At 54.6% G+C, this 24034-nt stretch overlaps 1 protein-coding gene across 1 annotated transcript in view; it reads left to right on the top strand.

Annotated features, from left to right (window-relative positions):
* Positions 1-24034, top strand: part of mus81 (MUS81 structure-specific endonuclease subunit) — a 124336-nt gene that overhangs the window by 10747 nt on the left and 89555 nt on the right. The window lies entirely within an intron of this gene.

Raw genomic sequence — 24034 nt, 5'->3', positions numbered from 1 at the left:
GGGGAGTGAGCGGGAGAGTGGGATTAGACTGGGTGGGATATTAAAGGGTGCTGGGAGTGAGGGGGAGAGTGGGATTAGACTGGGTGGGATACTAAAGGGTGCGGGGAGTGAGCGGGAGAGTGGGATTAGACTGGGTGGGATAGTAAAGGGTGCTGGGAGATTGGGATTAGACTGGGTTGGATATTAAAGGGTATGGGGAGTGAGGGGGAGAGTGGGATTAGACTGGGTGCGATATTAAAGGGTGGTGGGAGTGAGTGGGAGAGTGGGATTAGACTGGGTGGGATATTAAAAGGTGCGGGGAGTTAGGGGGAAGAGTGGGATTAGACTGGGTGGGATATTAAAGGGTGCGGGGAGTGAGGGGGAGAGTGGGATTAGACTGGGTGGGATATTAAAGGGTACGGGGAGTGAGCAGGAGAGTGGGATTAGACTGGGTGGGATATTAAAGGGTGCGGGGAGTGAGCGGGAGAGTGGGATTAGACTGGGTGGGATATTAAAGGGTGCGGGGAGTGAGCAGGAGAGTGGGATTAGACTGGGAGGGATATTAAAGGGTCCGGGGAGTGAGCGGGAGAGTAGGATTAGACTGGGTGGGATATTAAAGGGTACGGGGAGTGAGCGGGAGAGTGGGATTAGACTGGGTGGGATATTAAAGGGTGCGGGGAGTGAGTGGGAGAGTGGGATTAGACTGGGTGGGATATTAAAGGGTGCGGGGAGTGAGGGGGAGAGTGGGATTAGACTGGGTGGGATATTAAAGGGTGCGGGGAGTGAGCAGGAGAGTGGGATTAGACTGGGTGGGATATTAAAGGGTGCGGGGAGTGAGCGGGAGAGTGGGATTAGACTGGGTGGGATATTAAAGGGTACGGGGAGTGAGCGGGAGAGTGGGATTAGACTGGGTGGGATATTAAAGGGTACGGGGAGTGAGCGGGAGAGTGGGATTAGACTGGGTGGGATATTAAAGGGTATGGGGAGTGAGGGGGGAGAGTGGGATTAGTCTGGGTGGGATATTAAAGGGTATGGGGAGTGAGGGGGAGAGTGGGATTTGACTGGGTGGGATAGTAAAGGGTGCTGGGCGTGAGTGGGAGATTGGGATTAGACTGGGTGGGATATTAAAGGGTGCTGGGAGTGAGCGGGAAAGTGGGATTAGACTGGGTGGATTAGTAAAAGGTACGGGGAGCGAGGGGGAGAGTGGGATTAGACTGGATGGGATAGTAAAGGGTGCGGGGAGTGAGCGGGAGAGTGGGATTAGACTGGGTGGGATATTAAAGGGTACGGGGAGTGAGGGGGTGAGTGGGATTAGACTGGGTGGGATATTAAAGGGTGCGGGGAGTGAGGGGGAGAGTGGGATTAGACTGGGTGGGATATTAAAGGGTACGGGGAGTGAGCGGGAGAGTGGGATTAGACTGGGTGGGATATTAAAGGGTGCGGGGAGTGAGCGGGAGAGTGGGATTAGACTGGGTGGGATATTAAAGGGTACGGGGAGTGAGGGGGAGAGTGGGATTAGACTGGGTGGGATATTAAAGGGTGCGGGGAGTGAGCGGGAGAGTGGGATTAGACTGGGTGGGATATTAAAGGGTGCTGGGAGTGAGGGGGAGAGTGGGATTAGACTGGGTGGGATATTAAAGGGTGCGGGGAGTGAGCGGGAGAGTGCGATTAGACTGGGTGGGATATTAAAGGGTATGGGGAGTGAGCAGGAGAATGGGATTAGACTGGGTGTGATATTAAAGGGTATGGGGAGTGAGCAGGAGAATGGGATTAGACTGGGTGGGGGAGAGTGGGATTAGACTTGGTGGGATATTAAAGGGTACGGGGAGTGAGGGGGAGAGTGGGATTTGACTGGGTGGGATAGTAAAGGGTGAGGGGGAGAGTGGGATTAGACTGGGTGGGATATTAAAGGGTGCAGGGAGTGAGCGGGAGAGTGGGATTAGACTGGGTGGAATAGTAAAAGGTACGGGGAGTGAGCGGGAGAGTGGGATTAGACTGGGTGGGATATTAAAGGGTACGGGGAGTGAGGGGGAGAGTGGGATTAGACTGGGTGGGATATTAAAGGGTGCGGGGAGTGAGGGGGAGAGTGGGATTAGACTGGGTGGGATACGAAAGGGTGCGGGGAGTGAGTGGGAGATTGGGATTAGACTGGGTGGGATATTAAAGGGTGCGGGGAGTGAGGGGGAGACTGGGATTAGACTGGGTGGGATATTGAAGGGTGCGGGGAGTGAGCGGGAGAGTGGGATTAGACTGGGTGGGATATTAAAGGGTGTGGGGAGTGAGGGGGAGAGTGGGATTAGACTGGGTGGGATACTAAAGGGTGCGGGGAGTGAGCGGGAGAGTGGGATTAGACTGGGTGGGATATTAAAGGGTGTGGGGAGTGAGGGGGAGAGTGGGATTAGACTGGGTGGGATATTAAAGGGTATGGGGAGTGAGGGGGAGAGTGGGATTAGACTGGGTGGGATATTGAAGGGTGCGGGGAGTGAGCGGGAGAGTGGGATTAGACTGGGTGGGATATGAAAGGGTACGGGGATTGAGCAGGAGAGTGGGATTAGACTGGGTGGGATATGAAAGGGTGCGGGGAGTGAGGGCGAGAGTGGGATTAGACTGGGTGGGATATGAAAGGGTACGGGGAGTGAGCGGGAGAGTGGGATTAGACTGGGTGGGATATTAAAGGGTGCGGGGAGTGAGTGGGAGAGTGGGATTAGACTGGGTGGGATATTAAAGGGTACGGGGAGTGAGGGGGAGAGTGGGATTAGACTGGGTGGGATATTAAAGGGTACGGGGAGTGAGGGGGAGAGTGGGATTAGACTGGGTGGGATATTAAAGGGTACGGGGAGTGAGGGGGAGAGTGGGATTCGACTGGGTGGGATATTAAAGGGGCGGGGAGTGAGCGGGGGAGTGGGATCAGACTGGGTGGGATATTAAAGGGTACGGGGAGTGAGCAGGAGAATGGGATTAGACTGGGTGGGATATTAAAGGGTACGGGGAGTAAGCAGGAGAGTGGGATTAAACTGGGTGGGATATTAAAGGGTATGGGGAGTGAGGGGGAGAGTGGGATTTGACTGGGTGGGATATTAAAGGGTACGGGGAGTGAGCGGGAGAGTGGGATGAGACTGGGTGGGATATTAAAGGGTACGGGGAGTGAGCAGGAGAGTGGGATTAGACTGGGTGGGATATTAAAGGGTGCGGGGAGTGAGCGGGAGAGTGGGATTAGACTGGGTGGGATATTAAAGGGTACGGGGAGTGAGCAGGAGAGTGGGATTCGACTGGGTGGGATATTAAAGGGTTCAGGGAGTGAGAGGGAGAGTGGGATTAGACTGGGTGGGATATTAAAGGGTACGGGGAGTGAGGGGGAGAGTGGGATTAGACTGGGTGGGATATTAAAGGGTTCAGGGAGGGAGAGTGGGATGAGACTGGGTGGGATATTAAAGGGTACGGGGAGTGAGGGAGAGTGGGATTAGACTGGGTGGGATATTAAAGGGTACGGGGAGTGAGCGGGAGAGTGGGATTAGACTGGGTGGGATATGAAAGGGTACGGGGAGTGAGGGGGAGAGTGGGATTAGACTGGGTGGGATATTAAAGGGTACGGGAAGTGAGCAGGAGAGTGGGATTAAACTGGGTGGGATAGTAAAGGGTGCTGGGAGTGAGTGGGAGAGTGGGATTAGACTGGGTGGGATATTAAAGGGTATGGGGAGTGAGCAGGAGAGTGGGATTAGACTGGGTGGGATATTGAAGGGTGCGGGGCGTGAGCGGGAGAGTGGGATTAGACAGGGTTGGATATTAAAGGGTACGGGGTGTGAGGGGGTGAGTGGGATTAGACTGGGTGGGATATTAAAGGGTGCGGGGAGTGAGAGGGAGAGTGGGATTAGACAGGGTGGGATATTAAAGGGTGCGGCGATTGAGCAGGAGAGTGGGATTAGACTGGGTGGGATATTAAAGGGTACGGGGAGTGAGCAGGAGAGTGGGATTAGACTGGGTGGGATATTTAAGGGTACGGGGAGTGAGCGGGAGAGTGGGATTAGACTGGGTGAGATATGAAAGGGTACGGGGATTGAGCAGGAGAGTGGGATTAGACTGGGTGGGATATGAAAGGGTACGGGAAGTGAACGGGAGAGTGGGATTAGACTGGGTGGGATATTAAAGGGTACGGGGAGTGAGCAGGAGAGTGGGATTAAACTGGGTGGGATATTAAAGGGTGCGGGGAGTGAGGGGGAGAGTGGGATTAGACTGGGTGGGATATTAAAGGGTATGGGGAGTGAGGGGGAGAGTGGGATTAGACTGGGTGGGATACTAAAGGGTGCGGGGAGTGAGTGGGAGATTGGGATTAGACTGAGTGGGATATTAAAGGGTGCGGGGAGTGAGGGGGAGAGTGGGATTAGACTGGGTGGGATACTGCAGGGTGCGGGGAGTGAGCGGGAGAGTGGGATTAGACTGGGTGCGATTGTAAAGGGTGCTGGGAGAGAGTGGGATGAGACTGGGTTGGATATTAAAGGGTACGGGGAGTGGGGGGAGAGTGGGATTAGACTGGGTGGGATATTCAAGGGTACGGGGAGTGGGGGGAGAGTGGGATTAGACTGGGTGGGATATTAAAGGGTGCAGGGAGTGAGTGGGAGAGAGGGATTAGACTGGGTGGGATATTCAAGGGTACGGGGAGTGAGCGGGAGAGTGGTATTAGACTGGGTGGGATATTAAAGGGTGCGGGGAGTGAGGGGGAGAGTGGGATTAGACTGGGTGGGATATTTAAGGGTCCGGGGAGTGAGCGGGAGAGTAGGAATAGACTGGGTGGAATATTAAAGGGTACGGGGAGTGAGCGGGAGAGTGGGATTAGACTGGGTGGGATATTAAAGGGTGCGGGGAGTGAGTGGGAGAGTGGGATTAGACTGGGTGGGATATTAAAGGGTGCGGGGAGTGAGGGGGAGAGTGGGATTAGACTGGGTGGGATATTAAAGGGTGCGGGGAGTGAGCAGGAGAGTGGGATTAGACTGGGTGGGATATTAAAGGGTGCGGGGAGTGAGCGGGAGAGTGGGATTAGACTGGGTGGGATATTAAAGGGTACGGGGAGTGAGCGGGAGAGTGGGATTAGACTGGGTGGGATATTAAAGGGTACGGGGAGTGAGCGGGAGAGTGGGATTAGACTGGGTGGGATATTAAAGGGTATGGGGAGTGAGGGGGGAGAGTGGGATTAGTCTGGGTGGGATATTAAAGGGTATGGGGAGTGAGGGGGAGAGTGGGATTTGACTGGGTGGGATAGTAAAGGGTGCTGGTCGTGAGTGGGAGATTGGGATTAGACTGGGTGGGATATTAAAGGGTGCTGGGAGTGAGCGGGAAAGTGGGATTAGACTGGGTGGATTAGTAAAAGGTACGGGGAGCGAGGGGGAGAGTGGGATTACACTGGATGGGATAGTAAAGGGTGCGGGGAGTGAGCGGGAGAGTGGGATTAGACTGGGTGGGATATTAAAGGGTACGGGGAGTGAGGGGGTGAGTGAGATTAGACTGGGTGGGATATTAAAGGGTACGGTGAGTGAGGGGGTGAGTGGGATTAGACTGGGTGGGATATTAAAGGGTGCGGGGAGTGAGTGGGAGAGTGGGATTAGACTGGGTGGGATATTAAAGGGTGCGGGGAGTGACCGGGAGAGTGGGATTAGACTGGGTGGGATATTAAAGGGTACGGGGAGTGAGCAGGAGAGTGGGATTAGACTGGGTGGGATATTAAAGGGTACGGGGAGTGAGGGAGAGAGTGGGATTAGACTGGGTGGGATATTAAAGGGTGCGGGGAGTGAGGGGGAGAGCGGGATTAGACTGGGTGGGATATTAAAGGGTGCTGGGAGTGAGGGGGGAGAGTGGGATTAGACTGGGTTGGATATTAAAGGGTGCGGGGAATGAGGGGGAGAGTGGGATTAGACTGGGTGGGCTATTAAAGGGTACGGGGAGTGAGGGGGTGAGTGAGATTAGACTGGGTGGGATATTAAAGGGTACGGTGAGTGAGGGGGTGAGTGGGATTAGACTGGGTGGGATATTAAAGGGTACGGGGAGTGAGGGGGTGAGTGAGATTAGACTGGGTGGGATATTAAAGGGTACGGTGAGTGAGGGGGTGAGTGGGATTAGACTGGGTGGGATATTAAAGGGTGCGGGGAGTGAGTGGGAGAGTGGGATTAGACTGGGTGGGATATTAAAGGGTGCGGGGAGTGACCGGGAGAGTGGGATTAGACTGGGTGGGATATTAAAGGGTACGGGGAGTGAGCAGGAGAGTGGGATTAGACTGGGTGGGATATTAAAGGGTACGGGGAGTGAGGGAGAGAGTGGGATTAGACTGGGTGGGATATTAAAGGGTGCGGGGAGTGAGGTGGAGAGCGGGATTAGACTGGGTGGGATATTAAAGGGTGCTGGGAGTGAGGGGGGAGAGTGGGATTAGACTGGGTTGGATATTAAAGGGTGCGGGGAGTGAGGGGGAGAGTGGGATCAGACTGGGTGGGATATTAAAGGGTGCTGGGAGTGAGGGGGGAGAGTGGGATTAGACTGGGTTGGATATTAAAGGGTACGGGGAGTGAGTGGGAGAGTGGGATTAGACTGGGTGGGATATTAAAGTGTATGGGGAGTGAGGGGGGAGAGTGGGATTAGACTGGGTGGGATATTAAAGGGTGCAGGGAGTGAGCGGGAGAGTGCGATTAGACTGGGTGGGATATTAAAGGGTATGGGGAGTGAGCAGGAGAATGGGATTAGACTGGGTGTGATATTAAAGGGTATGGGGAGTGAGCAGGAGAATGGGATGAGACTGGGTGGGGGAGAGTGGGATTAGACTGGGTGGGATATTAAAGGGTACGGGGAGTGAAGGGGAGAGTGGGATTTGACTGGGTGGGATAGTAAAGGGTGAGGGGGAGAGTGGGATTAGACTGGGTGGGATATTAAAGGGTGCAGGGAGTGAGCGGGAGAGTGGGATTAGACTGAGTGCAATAGTAAAAGGTACGGGGAGCGAGGGGGAGAGTGGGAGTAGACTGGATGGGATATTAAAGGGTGCGGGGAGTGAGTGGGATTAGACTGGGTGGGATATTAAAGGGTGCGGGGATTGAGCAGGAGAGTGGGATTAGACTGGGTGGGATATTAAAGGGTACGGGGAGTGAGGGGGAGAGTGGGATTCGACTGGGTGGGATATTAAAGGGTACGGGGAGTGAGGGGGAGAGTGGGATTAGACTGGGTGGGATATTAAAGGGTATGGGGAGTGAGGGGGAGAGTGGGATTAGACTGGGTGGGATACTAAAGGGTGCGGGGAGTGAGTGGGAGATTGGGATTAGACTGAGTGGGATATTAAAGGGTGCGGGGAGTGAGGGGGAGAGTGGGATTAGACTGGGTGGGATACTAAAGGGTACGGGGAGTGAGGGGGAGAGTGGGATTAGACTGGGTGGGATACTAAAGGGTACGGGGAGTGAGGGGGAGAGTGGGATTAGACTGGGTGGGATATTAAAGGGTACGGGGAGTGAGCGGGAGAGTGGGATTAGACTGGGTGGGATAGTGAAGGGTGCTGGGAGTGAGTGGGAGAGTGGGATTAGACTGGGTGGGATATTAAAGGGTACGGGGAGTGAGCGGGAGAGTGGGATTAGACTGGGTGGGATATGAAAGGGTACGGGGAGTGAGGGGGAGAGTGGGATTAGACTGGGTGGGATATTAAAGGGTACGGGGAGTGAGCAGGAGAGTGGGATTAAACTGGGTGGGATATTCAAGGGTACGGGGAGTGAGGGGGAGAGTGGGATTAGACTGGGTGGGATATTAAAGGGTGCGGGGAGTGAGCGGGAGAGTGGGATTAGACTGGGTGGGATATTAAAGGGTACGGGGAGTGAGCGGGAGAGTGGGATTAGACTGGGTGGGATATTAAAGGGTACGGGGAGTGAGCGGGAGAGTGGGATTAGACTGGGTGGGATATTAAAGGGTATGGGGAGTGAGGGGGGAGAGTGGGATTAGTCTGGGTGGGATATTAAAGGGTATGGGGAGTGAGGGGGAGAGTGGGATTTGACTGGGTGGGATAGTAAAGGGTGCTGGGCGTGAGTGGGAGATTGGGATTAGACTGGGTGGGATATTAAAGGGTGCTGGGAGTGAGCGGGAAAGTGGGATTAGACTGGGTGGATTAGTAAAAGGTACGGGGAGCGAGGGGGAGAGTGGGATTAGACTGGATGGGATAGTAAAGGGTGCGGGGAGTGAGCGGGAGAGTGGGATTAGACTGGGTGGGATATTAAAGGGTACGGGGAGTGAGGGGGTGAGTGGGATTAGACTGGGTGGGATATTAAAGGGTGCGGGGAGTGAGGGGGAGAGTGGGATTAGACTGGGTGGGATATTAAAGGGTACGGGGAGTGAGCGGGAGAGTGGGATTAGACTGGGTGGGATATTAAAGGGTACGGGGAGTGAGGGGGAGAGTGGGATTAGACTGGGTGGGATATTAAAGGGTGCGGGGAGTGAGCGGGAGTGTGGGATTAGACTGGGTGGGATATTAAAGGGTGCTGGGAGTGAGGGGGAGAGTGGGATTAGACTGGGTGGGATATTAAAGGGTGCGGGGAGTGAGCGGGAGAGTGCGATTAGACTGGGTGGGATATTAAAGGGTATGGGGAGTGAGCAGGAGAATGGGATTAGACTGGGTGTGATATTAAAGGGTATGGGGAGTGAGCAGGAGAATGGGATTAGACTGGGTGGGGGAGAGTGGGATTAGACTTGGTGGGATATTAAAGGGTACGGGAAGTGAGCAGGAGAGTGGGATTAAACTGGGTGGGATAGTAAAGGGTGCTGGGAGTGAGTGGGAGAGTGGGATTAGACTGGGTGGGATATTAAAGGGTATGGGGAGTGAGCAGGAGAGTGGGATTAGACTGGGTGGGATATTGAAGGGTGCGGGGCGTGAGCGGGAGAGTGGGATTAGACAGGGTTGGATATTAAAGGGTACGGGGAGTGAGGGGGTGAGTGGGATTAGACTGGGTGGGATATTAAAGGGTGCGGGGAGTGAGAGGGAGAGTGGGATTAGACAGGGTGGGATATTAAAGGGTGCGGCGATTGAGCAGGAGAGTGGGATTAGACTGGGTGGGATATTAAAGGGTACGGGGAGTGAGCAGGAGAGTGGGATTAGACTGGGTGGGATATTTAAGGGTACGGGGAGTGAGCGGGAGAGTGGGATTAGACTGGGTGAGATATGAAAGGGTACGGGGATTGAGCAGGAGAGTGGGATTAGACTGGGTGGGATATGAAAGGGTACGGGAAGTGAACGGGAGAGTGGGATTAGACTGGGTGGGATATTAAAGGGTACGGGGAGTGAGCAGGAGAGTGGGATTAAACTGGGTGGGATATTAAAGGGTGCGGGGAGTGAGGGGGAGAGTGGGATTAGACTGGGTGGGATATTAAAGGGTATGGGGAGTGAGGGGGAGAGTGGGATTAGACTGGGTGGGATACTAAAGGGTGCGGGGAGTGAGTGGGAGATTGGGATTAGACTGAGTGGGATATTAAAGGGTGCGGGGAGTGAGGGGGAGAGTGGGATTAGACTGGGTGGGATACTGCAGGGTGCGGGGAGTGAGCGGGAGAGTGGGATTAGACTGGGTGCGATTGTAAAGGGTGCTGGGAGAGAGTGGGATGAGACTGGGTTGGATATTAAAGGGTACGGGGAGTGGGGGGAGAGTGGGATTAGACTGGGTGGGATATTCAAGGGTACGGGGAGTGGGGGGAGAGTGGGATTAGACTGGGTGGGATATTAAAGGGTGCAGGGAGTGAGTGGGAGAGAGGGATTAGACTGGGTGGGATATTCAAGGGTACGGGGAGTGAGCGGGAGAGTGGTATTAGACTGGGTGGGATATTAAAGGGTGCGGGGAGTGAGGGGGAGAGTGGGATTAGACTGGGTGGGATATTTAAGGGTCCGGGGAGTGAGCGGGAGAGTAGGAATAGACTGGGTGGAATATTAAAGGGTACGGGGAGTGAGCGGGAGAGTGGGATTAGACTGGGTGGGATATTAAAGGGTGCGGGGAGTGAGTGGGAGAGTGGGATTAGACTGGGTGGGATATTAAAGGGTGCGGGGAGTGAGGGGGAGAGTGGGATTAGACTGGGTGGGATATTAAAGGGTGCGGGGAGTGAGCAGGAGAGTGGGATTAGACTGGGTGGGATATTAAAGGGTGCGGGGAGTGAGCGGGAGAGTGGGATTAGACTGGGTGGGATATTAAAGGGTACGGGGAGTGAGCGGGAGAGTGGGATTAGACTGGGTGGGATATTAAAGGGTACGGGGAGTGAGCGGGAGAGTGGGATTAGACTGGGTGGGATATTAAAGGGTATGGGGAGTGAGGGGGGAGAGTGGGATTAGTCTGGGTGGGATATTAAAGGGTATGGGGAGTGAGGGGGAGAGTGGGATTTGACTGGGTGGGATAGTAAAGGGTGCTGGTCGTGAGTGGGAGATTGGGATTAGACTGGGTGGGATATTAAAGGGTGCTGGGAGTGAGCGGGAAAGTGGGATTAGACTGGGTGGATTAGTAAAAGGTACGGGGAGCGAGGGGGAGAGTGGGATTACACTGGATGGGATAGTAAAGGGTGCGGGGAGTGAGCGGGAGAGTGGGATTAGACTGGGTGGGATATTAAAGGGTACGGGGAGTGAGGGGGTGAGTGAGATTAGACTGGGTGGGATATTAAAGGGTACGGTGAGTGAGGGGGTGAGTGGGATTAGACTGGGTGGGATATTAAAGGGTGCGGGGAGTGAGTGGGAGAGTGGGATTAGACTGGGTGGGATATTAAAGGGTGCGGGGAGTGACCGGGAGAGTGGGATTAGACTGGGTGGGATATTAAAGGGTACGGGGAGTGAGCAGGAGAGTGGGATTAGACTGGGTGGGATATTAAAGGGTACGGGGAGTGAGGGAGAGAGTGGGATTAGACTGGGTGGGATATTAAAGGGTGCGGGGAGTGAGGGGGAGAGCGGGATTAGACTGGGTGGGATATTAAAGGGTGCTGGGAGTGAGGGGGGAGAGTGGGATTAGACTGGGTTGGATATTAAAGGGTGCGGGGAATGAGGGGGAGAGTGGGATTAGACTGGGTGGGCTATTAAAGGGTACGGGGAGTGAGGGGGTGAGTGAGATTAGACTGGGTGGGATATTAAAGGGTACGGTGAGTGAGGGGGTGAGTGGGATTAGACTGGGTGGGATATTAAAGGGTACGGGGAGTGAGGGGGTGAGTGAGATTAGACTGGGTGGGATATTAAAGGGTACGGTGAGTGAGGGGGTGAGTGGGATTAGACTGGGTGGGATATTAAAGGGTGCGGGGAGTGAGTGGGAGAGTGGGATTAGACTGGGTGGGATATTAAAGGGTGCGGGGAGTGACCGGGAGAGTGGGATTAGACTGGGTGGGATATTAAAGGGTACGGGGAGTGAGCAGGAGAGTGGGATTAGACTGGGTGGGATATTAAAGGGTACGGGGAGTGAGGGAGAGAGTGGGATTAGACTGGGTGGGATATTAAAGGGTGCGGGGAGTGAGGTGGAGAGCGGGATTAGACTGGGTGGGATATTAAAGGGTGCTGGGAGTGAGGGGGGAGAGTGGGATTAGACTGGGTTGGATATTAAAGGGTGCGGGGAGTGAGGGGGAGAGTGGGATCAGACTGGGTGGGATATTAAAGGGTGCTGGGAGTGAGGGGGGAGAGTGGGATTAGACTGGGTTGGATATTAAAGGGTACGGGGAGTGAGTGGGAGAGTGGGATTAGACTGGGTGGGATATTAAAGTGTATGGGGAGTGAGGGGGGAGAGTGGGATTAGACTGGGTGGGATATTAAAGGGTGCAGGGAGTGAGCGGGAGAGTGCGATTAGACTGGGTGGGATATTAAAGGGTATGGGGAGTGAGCAGGAGAATGGGATTAGACTGGGTGTGATATTAAAGGGTATGGGGAGTGAGCAGGAGAATGGGATGAGACTGGGTGGGGGAGAGTGGGATTAGACTGGGTGGGATATTAAAGGGTACGGGGAGTGAAGGGGAGAGTGGGATTTGACTGGGTGGGATAGTAAAGGGTGAGGGGGAGAGTGGGATTAGACTGGGTGGGATATTAAAGGGTGCAGGGAGTGAGCGGGAGAGTGGGATTAGACTGAGTGCAATAGTAAAAGGTACGGGGAGCGAGGGGGAGAGTGGGAGTAGACTGGATGGGATATTAAAGGGTGCGGGGAGTGAGTGGGATTAGACTGGGTGGGATATTAAAGGGTGCGGGGATTGAGCAGGAGAGTGGGATTAGACTGGGTGGGATATTAAAGGGTACGGGGAGTGAGGGGGAGAGTGGGATTCGACTGGGTGGGATATTAAAGGGTACGGGGAGTGAGGGGGAGAGTGGGATTAGACTGGGTGGGATATTAAAGGGTATGGGGAGTGAGGGGGAGAGTGGGATTAGACTGGGTGGGATACTAAAGGGTGCGGGGAGTGAGTGGGAGATTGGGATTAGACTGAGTGGGATATTAAAGGGTGCGGGGAGTGAGGGGGAGAGTGGGATTAGACTGGGTGGGATACTAAAGGGTACGGGGAGTGAGGGGGAGAGTGGGATTAGACTGGGTGGGATACTAAAGGGTACGGGGAGTGAGGGGGAGAGTGGGATTAGACTGGGTGGGATATTAAAGGGTACGGGGAGTGAGCGGGAGAGTGGGATTAGACTGGGTGGGATAGTGAAGGGTGCTGGGAGTGAGTGGGAGAGTGGGATTAGACTGGGTGGGATATTAAAGGGTACGGGGAGTGAGCGGGAGAGTGGGATTAGACTGGGTGGGATATGAAAGGGTACGGGGAGTGAGGGGGAGAGTGGGATTAGACTGGGTGGGATATTAAAGGGTACGGGGAGTGAGCAGGAGAGTGGGATTAAACTGGGTGGGATATTCAAGGGTACGGGGAGTGAGGGGGAGAGTGGGATTAGACTGGGTGGGATATTAAAGGGTGCGGGGAGTGAGCGGGAGAGTGGGATTAGACTGGGTGGGATATTAAAGGGTACGGGGAGTGAGCGGGAGAGTGGGATTAGACTGGGTGGGATATTAAAGGGTACGGGGAGTGAGCGGGAGAGTGGGATTAGACTGGGTGGGATATTAAAGGGTATGGGGAGTGAGGGGGGAGAGTGGGATTAGTCTGGGTGGGATATTAAAGGGTATGGGGAGTGAGGGGGAGAGTGGGATTTGACTGGGTGGGATAGTAAAGGGTGCTGGGCGTGAGTGGGAGATTGGGATTAGACTGGGTGGGATATTAAAGGGTGCTGGGAGTGAGCGGGAAAGTGGGATTAGACTGGGTGGATTAGTAAAAGGTACGGGGAGCGAGGGGGAGAGTGGGATTAGACTGGATGGGATAGTAAAGGGTGCGGGGAGTGAGCGGGAGAGTGGGATTAGACTGGGTGGGATATTAAAGGGTACGGGGAGTGAGGGGGTGAGTGGGATTAGACTGGGTGGGATATTAAAGGGTGCGGGGAGTGAGGGGGAGAGTGGGATTAGACTGGGTGGGATATTAAAGGGTACGGGGAGTGAGCGGGAGAGTGGGATTAGACTGGGTGGGATATTAAAGGGTACGGGGAGTGAGGGGGAGAGTGGGATTAGACTGGGTGGGATATTAAAGGGTGCGGGGAGTGAGCGGGAGTGTGGGATTAGACTGGGTGGGATATTAAAGGGTGCTGGGAGTGAGGGGGAGAGTGGGATTAGACTGGGTGGGATATTAAAGGGTGCGGGGAGTGAGCGGGAGAGTGCGATTAGACTGGGTGGGATATTAAAGGGTATGGGGAGTGAGCAGGAGAATGGGATTAGACTGGGTGTGATATTAAAGGGTATGGGGAGTGAGCAGGAGAATGGGATTAGACTGGGTGGGGGAGAGTGGGATTAGACTTGGTGGGATATTAAAGGGTACGGGGAGTGAGGGGGAGAGTGGGATTTGACTGGGTGGGATAGTAAAGGGTGAGGGGGAGAGTGGGATTAGACTGGGTGGGATATTAAAGGGTGCAGGGAGTGAGCGGGAGAGTGGGATTAGACTGGGTGGAATAGTAAAAGGTACGGGGAGTGAGCGGGAGAGTGGGATTAGACTGGGTGGGATATTAAAGGGTACGGGGAGTGAGGGGGAGAGTGGGATTAGACTGGGTGGGATATTAAAGGGTGCGGGGAGTGAGGGGGAGAGTGGGATTAGACTGGGTGGGATACGAAAGGGTGCGGGGAGTGAGTGGGAGATTGGGATTAGACTGGGTGGGATATTAAAGGGTGCGGGGAGTGAGGGGGAGACTGGGATTAGACTGGGTGGGATATTGAAGGGTGCGGGGAGTGAGCGGGAGAGTGGGATTAGACTGGGTGGGATATTAAAGGGTGTGGGGAGTGAGGGGGAGAGTGGGATTAGACTGGGTGGGATACTAAAGGGTGCGGGGAGTGAGCGGGAGAGTGGGATTAGACTGGGTGGGATATTAAAGGGTGTGGGGAGTGAGGGGGAGAGTGGGATTAGACTGGGTGGGATATTAAAGGGTATGGGGAGTGAGGGGGAGAGTGGGATTAGACTGGGTGGGATATTGAAGGGTGCGGGGAGTGAGGGGGAGAGTGGGATTAGACTGGGTGGGATATTAAAGCGTACGGGGAGTGAGCGGGAGAGTGGGATTAGACTGGGTGGGATATGAAAGGGTACGGGGATTGAGCAGGAGAGTGGGATTAGACTGGGTGGGATATGAAAGGGTGCGGGGAGTGAGGGCGAGAGTGGGATTAGACTGGGTGGGATATTAAAGGGTACGGGGAGTGAGCGGGAGAGTGGGATTAGACTGGGTGGGATATTAAAGGGTGCGGGGAGTGAGTGGGAGAGTGGGATTAGACTGGGTGGGATATTAAAGGGTACGGGGAGTGAGGGGGAGAGTGGGATTAGACTGGGTGGGATATTAAAGGGTACGGGGAGTGAGGGGGAGAGTGGGATTAGACTGGGTGGGATATTAAAGGGTACGGGGAGTGAGGGGGAGAGTGGGATTCGACTGGGTGGGATATTAAAGGGGCGGGGAGTGAGCGGGGGAGTGGGATCAGACTGGGTGGGATATTAAAGGGTACGGGGAGTGAGCGGGAGAGTGGGATTCGACTGGGTGGGATATTAAAGGGTACGGGGAGTGAGCGGGAGAGTGGGATTAGACTGGGTGGGATATTAAAGGGTATGGGGAGTGAGCAGGAGAATGGGATTAGACTGGGTGGGATATTAAAGGGTACGGGGAGTAAGCAGGAGAGTGGGATTAAACTGGGTGGGATATTAAAGGGTATGGGGAGTGAGGGGGAGAGCGGGATTTGACTGGGTGGGATATTAAAGGGTACGGGGAGTGAGCGGGAGAGTGGGATTAGACTGGGTGGGATATTAAAGGGTGCGGGGAGTGAGCGGGAGAGTGGGATGAGACTGGGTGGGATATTAAAGGGTACGGGGAGTGAGCAGGAGAGTGGGATTAGACTGGGTGGGATATTAAAGGGTGCGGGGAGTGAGCGGGAGAGTGGGATTAGACTGGGTGGGATATTAAAGGGTACGGGGAGTGAGCAGGAGAGTGGGATTCGACTGGGTGGGATATTAAAGGGTTCAGGGAGTGAGAGGGAGAGTGGGATTAGACTGGGTGGGATATTAAAGGGTACGGGGAGTGAGGGGGAGAGTGGGATTAGACTGGGTGGGATATTAAAGGGTTCAGGGAGGGAGAGTGGGATGAGACTGGGTGGGATATTAAAGGGTACGGGGAGTGAGGGAGAGTGGGATTAGACTGGGTGGGATATTAAAGGGTACGGGGAGTGAGCGGGAGAGTGGGATTAGACTGGGTGGGATATGAAAGGGTACGGGGAGTGAGGGGGAGAGTGGGATTAGACTGGGTGGGATATTAAAGGGTACGGGAAGTGAGCAGGAGAGTGGGATTAAACTGGGTGGGATAGTAAAGGGTGCTGGGAGTGAGTGGGAGAGTGGGATTAGACTGGGTGGGATATTAAAGGGTATGGGGACTGAGCAGGAGAGTGGGATTAGACTGGGTGGGATATTGAAGGGTGCGGGGCGTGAGCGGGAGAGTGGGATTAGACAGGGTTGGATATTAAAGGGTACGGGGAGTGAGGGGGTGAGTGGGATTAGACTGGGTGGGATATTAAAGGGTGCGGGGAGTGAGAGGGAGAGTGGGATTAGACAGGGTGGGATATTAAAGGGTGCGGCGATTGAGCAGGAGAGTGGGATTAGACTGGGTGGGATATTAAAGGGTACGGGGAGTCAGCAGGAGAGTGGGATTAGACTGGGTGGGATATTTAAGGGTACGGGGAGTGAGCGGGAGAGTGGGATTAGACTGGGTGGGATATGAAAGGGTACGGGGATTGAGCAGGAGAGTGGGATTAGACTGGGTGGGATATGAAAGGGTACGGGAAGTGAGCGGGAGAGTGGGATTAGACTGGGTGGGATATTAAAGGGTACGGGGAGTGAGCAGGAGAGTGGGATTAAACTGGGTGGGATATTAAAGGGTATGGGGAGTGAGGGGGAGAGTGGGATTAGACTGGGTGGGATACTAAAGGGTGCGGGGAGTGAGTGGGAGATTGGGATTAGACTGAGTGGGATATTAAAGGGTGCGGGGAGTGAGGGGGAGAGTGGGATTAGACTGGGTGGGATACTGCAGGGTGCGGGGAGTGAGCGGGAGAGTGGGATTAGACTGGGTGCGATTGTAAAGGGTGCTGGGAGAGAGTGGGATGAGACTGGGTTGGATATTAAAGGGTACGGGGAGTGGGGGGAGAGTGGGATTAGACTGGGTGGGATATTCAAGGGTACGGGGAGTGGGGGGAGAGTGGGATTAGACTGGGTGGGATATTAAAGGGTGCAGGGAGTGAGTGGGAGAGAGGGATTAGACTGGGTGGGATATTCAAGGGTACGGGGAGTGAGCGGGAGAGTGGTATTAGACTGGGTGGGATATTAAAGGGTGCGGGGAGTGAGGGGGAGAGTGGGATTAGACTGGGTGGGATATTTAAGGGTCCGGGGAGTGAGCGGGAGAGTAGGAATAGACTGGGTGGAATATTAAAGGGTACGGGGAGTGAGCGGGAGAGTGGGATTAGACTGGGTGGGATATTAAAGGGTGCGGGGAGTGAGTGGGAGAGTGGGATTAGACTTGGTGGGATATTAAAGGGTGCGGGGAGTGAGGGGGAGAGTGGGATTAGACTGGGTGGGATATTAAAGGGTGCGGGGAGTGAGCAGGAGAGTGGGATTAGACTGGGTGGGATATTAAAGGGTGCGGGGAGTGAGTGGGAGAGTGGGATTAGACTGGGTGGGATATTAAAGGGTACGGGGAGTGAGCGGGAGAGTGGGATTAGACTGGGTGGGATATTAAAGGGTACGGGGAGTGAGCGGGAGAGTGGGATTAGACTGGGTGGGATATTAAAGGGTATGGGGAGTGAGGGGGGAGAGTGGGATTAGTCTGGGTGGGATATTAAAGGGTATGGGGAGTGAGGGGGAGAGTGGGATTTGACTGGGTGGGATAGTAAAGGGTGCTGGGCGTGAGTGGGAGATTGGGATTAGACTGGGTGGGATATTAAAGGGTGCTGGGAGTGAGCGGGAAAGTGGGATTAGACTGGGTGGATTAGTAAAAGGTACGGGGAGCGAGGGGGAGAGTGGGATTAGACTGGATGGGATAGTAAAGGGTGCGGGGAGTGAGCGGGAGAGTGGGATTAGACTGGGTGGGATATTAAAGGGTACGGGGAGTGAGGGGGTGAGTGAGATTAGACTGGGTGGGATATTAAAGGGTACGGTGAGTGAGGGGGTGAGTGGGATTAGACTGGGTGGGATATTAAAGGGTGCGGGGAGTGAGTGGGAGAGTGGGATTAGACTGGGTGGGATATTAAAGGGTGCGGGGAGTGACCGGGAGAGTGGGATTAGACTGGGTGGGATATTAAAGGGTACGGGGAGTGAGCAGGAGAGTGGGATTAGACTGGGTGGGATATTAAAGGGTACGGGGAGTGAGGGAGAGAGTGGGATTAGACTGGGTGGGATATTAAAGGGTGCGGGGAGTGAGGGGGAGAGCGGGATTAGACTGGGTGGGATATTAAAGGGTGCTGGGAGTGAGGGGGGAGAGTGGGATTAGACTGGGTTGGATATTAAAGGGTGCGGGGAGTGAGGGGGAGAGTGGGATTAGACTGGGTGGGCTATTAAAGGGTACCGGGAGTGAGTGGGAGAGTGGGATTAGACTGGGTGGGATATTAAAGTGTATGGGGAGTGAGGGGGGAGAGTGGGATTAGACTGGGTGGGATATTAAAGGGTGCAGGGAGTGAGCGGGAGAGTGCGATTAGACTGGGTGGGATATTAAAGGGTATGGGGAGTGAGCAGGAGAATGGGATTAGACTGGGTGGGATATTAAAGGGTATGGGGACTGAGCAGGAGAGTGGGATTAGACTGGGTGGGATATTGAAGGGTGCGGGGCGTGAGCGGGAGAGTGGGATTAGACAGGGTTGGATATTAAAGGGTACGGGGAGTGAGGGGGTGAGTGGGATTAGACTGGGTGGGATATTAAAGGGTGCGGGGAGTGAGAGGGAGAGTGGGATTAGACAGGGTGGGATATTAAAGGGTGCGGCGATTGAGCAGGAGAGTGGGATTAGACTGGGTGGGATATTAAAGGGTACGGGGAGTGAGCAGGAGAGTGGGATTAGACTGGGTGGGATATTTAAGGGTACGGGGAGTGAGCAGGAGAGTGGGATTAGACTGGGTGGGATATGAAAGGGTACGGGGATTGAGCAGGAGAGTGGGATTAGACTGGGTGGGATATGAAAGGGTACGGGAAGTGAGCGGGAGAGTGGGATTAGACTGGGTGGGATATTAAAGGGTACGGGGAGTGAGCAGGAGAGTGGGATTAAACTGGGTGGGATATTAAAGGGTATGGGGAGTGAGGGGGAGAGTGGGATTAGACTGGGTGGGATACTAAAGGGTGCGGGGAGTGAGTGGGAGATTGGGATTAGACTGAGTGGGATATTAAAGGGTGCGGGGAGTGAGGGGGAGAGTGGGATTAGACTGGGTGGGATACTGCAGGGTGCGGGGAGTGAGCGGGAGAGTGGGATTAGACTGGGTGCGATTGTAAAGGGTGCTGGGAGAGAGTGGGATGAGACTGGGTTGGATATTAAAGGGTACGGGGAGTGGGGGGAGAGTGGGATTAGACTGGGTGGGATATTCAAGGGTACGGGGAGTGGGGGGAGAGTGGGATTAGACTGGGTGGGATATTAAAGGGTGCAGGGAGTGAGTGGGAGAGAGGGATTAGACTGGGTGGGATATTCAAGGGTACGGGGAGTGAGCGGGAGAGTGGTATTAGACTGGGTGGGATATTAAAGGGTGCGGGGAGTGAGGGGGAGAGTGGGATTAGACTGGGTGGGATATTTAAGGGTCCGGGGAGTGAGCGGGAGAGTAGGAATAGACTGGGTGGAATATTAAAGGGTACGGGGAGTGAGCGGGAGAGTGGGATTAGACTGGGTGGGATATTAAAGGGTGCGGGGAGTGAGTGGGAGAGTGGGATTAGACTTGGTGGGATATTAAAGGGTGCGGGGAGTGAGGGGGAGAGTGGGATTAGACTGGGTGGGATATTAAAGGGTGCGGGGAGTGAGCAGGAGAGTGGGATTAGACTGGGTGGGATATTAAAGGGTGCGGGGAGTGAGCGGGAGAGTGGGATTAGACTGGGTGGGATATTAAAGGGTACGGGGAGTGAGCGGGAGAGTGGGATTAGACTGGGTGGGATATTAAAGGGTACGGGGAGTGAGCGGGAGAGTGGGATTAGACTGGGTGGGATATTAAAGGGTATGGGGAGTGAGGGGGGAGAGTGGGATTAGTCTGGGTGGGATATTAAAGGGTATGGGGAGTGAGGGGGAGAGTGGGATTTGACTGGGTGGGATAGTAAAGGGTGCTGGGCGTGAGTGGGAGATTGGGATTAGACTGGGTGGGATATTAAAGGGTGCTGGGAGTGAGCGGGAAAGTGGGATTAGACTGGGTGGATTAGTAAAAGGTACGGGGAGCGAGGGGGAGAGTGGGATTAGACTGGATGGGATAGTAAAGGGTGCGGGGAGTGAGCGGGAGAGTGGGATTAGACTGGGTGGGATATTAAAGGGTACGGGGAGTGAGGGGGTGAGTGAGATTAGACTGGGTGGGATATTAAAGGGTACGGTGAGTGAGGGGGTGAGTGGGATTAGACTGGGTGGGATATTAAAGGGTGCGGGGAGTGAGTGGGAGAGTGGGATTAGACTGGGTGGGATATTAAAGGGTGCGGGGAGTGACCGGGAGAGTGGGATTAGACTGGGTGGGATATTAAAGGGTACGGGGAGTGAGCAGGAGAGTGGGATTAGACTGGGTGGGATATTAAAGGGTACGGGGAGTGAGGGAGAGAGTGGGATTAGACTGGGTGGGATATTAAAGGGTGCGGGGAGTGAGGGGGAGAGCGGGATTAGACTGGGTGGGATATTAAAGGGTGCTGGGAGTGAGGGGGGAGAGTGGGATTAGACTGGGTTGGATATTAAAGGGTGCGGGGAGTGAGGGGGAGAGTGGGATTAGACTGGGTGGGCTATTAAAGGGTACCGGGAGTGAGGGGGGAGAGTGGGATTAGTCTGGGTGGGATATTAAAGGGTATGGGGAGTGAGGGGGAGAGTGGGATTTGACTGGGTGGGATAGTAAAGGGTGCTGGGCGTGAGTGGGAGATTGGGATTAGACTGGGTGGGATATTAAAGGGTGCTGGGAGTGAGCGGGAAAGTGGGATTAGACTGGGTGGATTAGTAAAAGGTACGGGGAGCGAGGGGGAGAGTGGGATTAGACTGGATGGGATAGTAAAGGGTGCGGGGAGTGAGCGGGAGAGTGGGATTAGACTGGGTGGGATATTAAAGGGTACGGGGAGTGAGGGGGTGAGTGAGATTAGACTGGGTGGGATATTAAAGGGTACGGTGAGTGAGGGGGTGAGTGGGATTAGACTGGGTGGGATATTAAAGGGTGCGGGGAGTGAGTGGGAGAGTGGGATTAGACTGGGTGGGATATTAAAGGGTGCGGGGAGTGACCGGGAGAGTGGGATTAGACTGGGTGGGATATTAAAGGGTACGGGGAGTGAGCAGGAGAGTGGGATTAGACTGGGTGGGATATTAAAGGGTACGGGGAGTGAGGGAGAGAGTGGGATTAGACTGGGTGGGATATTAAAGGGTGCGGGGAGTGAGGGGGAGAGCGGGATTAGACTGGGTGGGATATTAAAGGGTGCTGGGAGTGAGGGGGGAGAGTGGGATTAGACTGGGTTGGATATTAAAGGGTGCGGGGAGTGAGGGGGAGAGTGGGATTAGACTGGGTGGGCTATTAAAGGGTACCGGGAGTGAGTGGGAGAGTGGGATTAGACTGGGTGGGATATTAAAGGGTGCAGGGAGTGAGCGGGAGAGTGCGATTAGACTGGGTGGGATATTAAAGGGTATGGGGAGTGAGCAGGAGAATGGGATTAGACTGGGTGTGATATTAAAGGGTATGGGGAGTGAGCAGGAGAATGGGATGAGACTGGGTGGGGGAGAGTGGGATTAGACTGGGTGGGATATTAAAGGGTACGGGGAGTGAAGGGGAGAGTGGGATTTGACTGGGTGGGATAGTAAAGGGTGAGGGGGAGAGTGGGATTAGACTGGGTGGGATATTAAAGGGTGCAGGGAGTGAGCGGGAGAGTGGGATTAGACTGGGTGCAATAGTAAAAGGTACGGGGAGCGAGGGGGAGAGTGGGAGTAGACTGGATGGGATATTAAAGGGTGCGGGGAGTGAGTGGGATTAGACTGGGTGGGATATTAAAGGGTGCGGGGATTGAGCAGGAGAGTGGGATTAGACTGGGTGGGATATTAAAGGGTACGGGGAGTGAGGGGGAGAGTGGGATTCGACTGGGTGGGATATTAAAGGGTACGGGGAGTGAGGGGGAGAGTGGGATTAGACTGGGTGGGATATTAAAGGGTATGGGGAGTGAGGGGGAGAGTGGGATTAGACTGGGTGGGATACTAAAGGGTGCGGGGAGTGAGTGGGAGATTGGGATTAGACTGAGTGGGATATTAAAGGGTGCGGGGAGTGAGGGGGAGAGTGGGATTAGACTGGGTGGGATACTAAAGGGTACGGGGAGTGAGGGGGAGAGTGGGATTAGACTGGGTGGGATACTAAAGGGTACGGGGAGTGAGGGGGAGAGTGGGATTAGACTGGGTGGGATATTAAAGGGTACGGGGAGTGAGCGGGAGAGTGGGATTAGACTGGGTGGGATAGTGAAGGGTGCTGGGAGTGAGTGGGAGAGTGGGATTAGACTGGGTGGGATATTAAAGGGTACGGGGAGTGAGCGGGAGAGTGGGATTAGACTGGGTGGGATATGAAAGGGTACGGGGAGTGAGGGGGAGAGTGGGATTAGACTGGGTGGGATATTAAAGGGTACGGGGAGTGAGCAGGAGAGTGGGATTAAACTGGGTGGGATATTCAAGGGTACGGGGAGTGAGGGGGAGAGTGGGATTAGACTGGGTGGGATATTAAAGGGTACGGTGAGTGAGGGGGTGAGTGGGATTAGACTGGGTGGGATATTAAAGGGTACGGGGAGTGAGGGGGTGAGTGAGATTAGACTGGGTGGGATATTAAAGGGTACGGTGAGTGAGGGGGTGAGTGGGATTAGACTGGGTGGGATATTAAAGGGTGCGGGGAGTGAGTGGGAGAGTGGGATTAGACTGGGTGGGATATTAAAGGGTGCGGGGAGTGACCGGGAGAGTGGGATTAGACTGGGTGGGATATTAAAGGGTACGGGGAGTGAGCAGGAGAGTGGGATTAGACTGGGTGGGATATTAAAGGGTACGGGGAGTGAGGGAGAGAGTGGGATTAGACTGGGTGGGATATTAAAGGGTGCGGGGAGTGAGGTGGAGAGCGGGATTAGACTGGGTGGGATATTAAAGGGTGCTGGGAGTGAGGGGGGAGAGTGGGATTAGACTGGGTTGGATATTAAAGGGTGCGGGGAGTGAGGGGGAGAGTGGGATCAGACTGGGTGGGATATTAAAGGGTGCTGGGAGTGAGGGGGGAGAGTGGGATTAGACTGGGTTGGATATTAAAGGGTACGGGGAGTGAGTGGGAGAGTGGGATTAGACTGGGTGGGATATTAAAGTGTATGGGGAGTGAGGGGGGAGAGTGGGATTAGACTGGGTGGGATATTAAAGGGTGCAGGGAGTGAGCGGGAGAGTGCGATTAGACTGGGTGGGATATTAAAGGGTATGGGGAGTGAGCAGGAGAATGGGATTAGACTGGGTGTGATATTAAAGGGTATGGGGAGTGAGCAGGAGAATGGGATGAGACTGGGTGGGGGAGAGTGGGATTAGACTGGGTGGGATATTAAAGGGTACGGGGAGTGAAGGGGAGAGTGGGATTTGACTGGGTGGGATAGTAAAGGGTGAGGGGGAGAGTGGGATTAGACTGGGTGGGATATTAAAGGGTGCAGGGAGTGAGCGGGAGAGTGGGATTAGACTGAGTGCAATAGTAAAAGGTACGGGGAGCGAGGGGGAGAGTGGGAGTAGACTGGATGGGATATTAAAGGGTGCGGGGAGTGAGTGGGATTAGACTGGGTGGGATATTAAAGGGTGCGGGGATTGAGCAGGAGAGTGGGATTAGACTGGGTGGGATATTAAAGGGTACGGGGAGTGAGGGGGAGAGTGGGATTCGACTGGGTGGGATATTAAAGGGTACGGGGAGTGAGGGGGAGAGTGGGATTAGACTGGGTGGGATATTAAAGGGTATGGGGAGTGAGGGGGAGAGTGGGATTAGACTGGGTGGGATACTAAAGGGTGCGGGGAGTGAGTGGGAGATTGGGATTAGACTGAGTGGGATATTAAAGGGTGCGGGGAGTGAGGGGGAGAGTGGGATTAGACTGGGTGGGATACTAAAGGGTACGGGGAGTGAGGGGGAGAGTGGGATTAGACTGGGTGGGATACTAAAGGGTACGGGGAGTGAGGGGGAGAGTGGGATTAGACTGGGTGGGATATTAAAGGGTACGGGGAGTGAGCGGGAGAGTGGGATTAGACTGGGTGGGATAGTGAAGGGTGCTGGGAGTGAGTGGGAGAGTGGGATTAGACTGGGTGGGATATTAAAGGGTACGGGGAGTGAGCGGGAGAGT

Source organism: Somniosus microcephalus, unplaced genomic scaffold (assembly GCF_052327205.1).
Source record: "Somniosus microcephalus isolate GS21.2 unplaced genomic scaffold, FLI_Smic_1.0 unresolved_chr2, whole genome shotgun sequence".
Lineage (NCBI taxonomy): Eukaryota > Metazoa > Chordata > Chondrichthyes > Squaliformes > Somniosidae > Somniosus > Somniosus microcephalus.
This window is presented reverse-complemented; position numbering and strand designations above follow the sequence as displayed.